Source organism: Sparus aurata, chromosome 20 (assembly GCF_900880675.1).
Source record: "Sparus aurata chromosome 20, fSpaAur1.1, whole genome shotgun sequence".
Classification (NCBI taxonomy): Eukaryota; Metazoa; Chordata; class Actinopteri; order Spariformes; family Sparidae; genus Sparus; species Sparus aurata.
Window position 1 is genome coordinate 3,233,449 of NC_044206.1, and position 3,587 is coordinate 3,237,035.

The 3,587-nt window shown below is 41.7% G+C and overlaps 1 long non-coding RNA gene across 1 annotated transcript; it reads left to right on the plus strand.

The window, feature by feature from the left end:
• Positions 1–689: 689 nt before the first annotated feature.
• Positions 690–2,957, plus strand: LOC115570581 (uncharacterized). Its single transcript, XR_003981778.1, has 2 exons — positions 690–881; positions 2,656–2,957. It is a non-coding gene; the product is annotated as an uncharacterized LOC115570581 (long non-coding RNA).
• The last annotated feature ends 630 nt before the right edge of the window (positions 2,958–3,587 follow it).

Sequence of the window (3,587 nt, forward strand, 5' to 3'; positions counted from 1 at the left end):
GGATGACCTTTTCGCTGAGTCTTAGGATGGATAAGTATCTGCATTACTGGGAAAAATGGATTGTGTTTGTGACCACAAGAGACGCTCACCGGGCCATTATGAACTGACTTGCAGTCTTATTATATCTGAATGTGTAATGAATGTGTAGGTGACCAACTGTTCTATGTCTTTTTGTATGTGGTATGTTGTTTATGTTCTCTCTATAAAAATAAAGTACAAAAAAAAAGAAATATGTGTTTCCACTGAAAACCACATCGTCTATGCTAAAGTGTGATGTTAAGATGTGGGAGCAGTTATCGTAGATTTTCAGGCTGTTACTCGTCAAAGGTTTGTCAGATCTAAGATTCAGTTGTCATTTTTCACTGTGAGATTCAAGCGACACACTGTTTGATGTCCATTGTGGCAGGAGACGGATCGCTCCCTGCAGAGAAAGTGGCCAGTGTCACAGTAACGTCACCTGTCACAGCTCTGAAAACTTTGCTCCTCAGTGGCTCTCTTCAGTGCACTATGTTCCAGAAATGTCCACACTCTCCAAGCTGTTAGCCTGCTTTCTGAGTGACCTGTGCAGCAGCATCTCTCCTTGACTCATTCTTGTAGAAGCAGCTGAGTATCAGAGCTGTTTGATATTGATTCAAAGGTAGAGTGCTTCTCTTGCTTTGTTCACTCCGTGTTTGACAGCACTGATTACAGAATAAGCAGTTTCTATATGCCGCAGCTTACCATACACTTGAAGCATACCACATTAGCATACCAGCGTGCCCTCTGACCTCCCCACCATGTGGAGCTGTAGCACTAGACTAGCTGCAGTGGGAATCGCCGGATGTCAAGGAGACAGAGGTTCAGCAACAATTGGAGATGACAGCTCATTCATCATGGCCAAGGTATCCGTTCCACTGAATAGAGCACATTCTCCACCCTACACTGCGCCTTGCTCATTTAATTAAAAATGGGAACACAGTAAACAACTTCAATGATTTCTTCTCTGTGCCGTGCTACCTCATTAAAAAACATACTTCTAATGTTTAGCATATTTTTTTGTGAATGAAGAATGGAATTGAGCGGTTACATTTGAGGACATGCTTTGATACGCCTTATTGTTTTCAGTGCCACGTGGCAGGTAAGTGTGTTTATGTGTAACTGAGATAAAGCCTTACTGTCAAGTTGTGTGTTTTGACCACAACTCTGCCCAAACTTGAAAAACTGCTTGATCAACTGTTTAAGGATGCAAAGGACAACTCAATTCTTCTCATTCTTTGATTTTTATTTTCTTGAAGATGGTTTTGGGTTTGATGGTTTCAGTGGACATGAACAGAATGATGAAATGGAATAGGTTGATAGCCTTCAAGATAGACAGAAAAGACATGCATTAGTCTCAAAATAAATTCCAATAAACATTTTCCCTCAAAGTTTTTACATAAAATGTTACTATTACTTGATCTAAAGTAATTTAAATAAACCTAGGATTTCAAATCAATGATTAAAGTACCAATATACATGCCTAACCATTAGGTTCACAAAGTCTTAACAAAATACATAAGCCTAAATTAGCTTAATCAAATGTATTCAACTTAAACTATTACTTACTAAGTCAACAAACAGTCATGGAGAAGCATGACTTCAACACATCATCCACATTAAAAGTTGTTTTTTCCTACCAGTTGCATCTTCTGGTTGATCAGGAGCAGGTGAAAGGGCTAACTGAGCTACTTCCAAACATTTAATGCCTTGCTTTTCCTGTGGGTGCGCAGGTGAATATTGTCCCACTGGCAGCACTTGGCAAGAATTTGGGTTCCACCAACTGCTTTTGCATGTGGTCGCCCTCTGCAGGTTTGGAGTGTATCTTATGAATGAATTGAGATTTGACACAACATTTATTGTCCACTATAGACACAAGAAAGCTGGATGTGTAGTTCAGAGAGTGTGCAGGAACACACACAACACACATGTTTGCAACTGGTTTTACAAAGACTGGCTGACTGAGGCTTACTTACTACAAGTATTTAGACAAATATTCCAAGTTCAGAGCTATCTAGTTTCAAAAATCTTTAGCAGGCCCAATCAGGACTGAGCAACATGGCCTTAAAATGATAGCTGAGGTCTTTTGATGTGGGGTTGTATGAGGGACTAACCCCAAGATTCCACCAGACATGTGTCTGCTGCACTCCGGTCCGGTTTTGCTCCGCCATCCGTCATCCGGCAACCCCCATTGGTTGCGTTTTGAGTTGGCCATGGCGCAGTACTGTCGGACAACTGGTGTCGTGAGACCAATGCAGAGCATTGTGCTGCTAAACAGGAGTGAAAGCAAGACGTATTTTAGCCACCTAAAAGAGGGCACACCTAACAAAATATATATCCATTTAAATGAATGCTATCTTTTAAAAAAAAATGTTCTATCATGTTTTCTACAAGGTTTCACAGGTTCTCCTTTAACTGCATCATCTCACTGTGCCCTCCTCTTCCTCAGTGGTTTAGTGGTGCCTACCTGGAGTATTTACTCCAGCAGCTGTTTGTACTGATGCAACTCCTGACATTCAGTTAACAGTAGTGGATTGATTGGAATTTTCTGTGTTCTGCCTTCCTCCTCCTCTCTCCCTCACCTGCTCCTTCTGTGTGTGTGTGTGTGTGTGTGTGTGCGTGTGTCTGTGGGCGTGGCAGCAGCTGCACCAGCAACAGAGTGGTACATCTGAGAAGGATCAACTGGTCATCCACTGCCTATATCTACCTGGTCTCTCCACCACTTCGGCGCTAAATCGTTCGTTCTATATGAGATCTCCAGTACTGTTCCGCTCTACTTTTGTTCACCTGAGTCCCTCCAGGCCAGCTCTATTCAACCCTCCTTCCCTGCCTGCCTGCCTGCCTGCCTGCCTGCCTGCCTGCTTGCCTGCAACCCCCAACCCCTGTCGTCTTGTCCACATCACCCTCCAGCACCATTTGTTAATTAAATCTTCAATATTCTACTTCCTGTCTCCGTTGTCTGCATTTCGGTCCTAGGATATAACCTCAACCATAACATCCAGCTTTTTAAATTGAAACAGGGTTACTCTCCTTTTTATGAGTAACCCATTACTTGTCATGGACAGTTCAGCCAGTGCACTCTTCAAGATATTCAGATTTATTTTTATTCAATTTGTTTCAAGTGTTTCGGTGTCTGCAGCCAGCTGATGCCGCTCATTTGTAGATACAGTCTCCAGCACATTCATTTGGAACAGTAAATGCAAATGCAATGTTTCTTCCACTAAAGGATTATTAATATTTTTATTATTTGGGCATCTTCTTTCCCTAACCATGACCAGGAGCTGTATTTCCTAAACCTTGCAGCACATGGAAAAGAACCCTGGTCAGACTTTACAGACTGGAAAAAAAAAAAAAAAAAAAAATAGCCAGTGAATGTGATCCAGGCAACCAGGCATTACATTTACTCAGAAATGTATCAATACAACAAAGCCAAATTGGTGACATAAATGTATTTTAGGAGACATAATTCGATTATGATGTGTCTACAACATAAGGTTTCCCTGTCAGCCTTTGAGAACCACATGGTGCCTTAGTTCCTGTCACTTTGTACTAATAAGGCTCATGGACACACG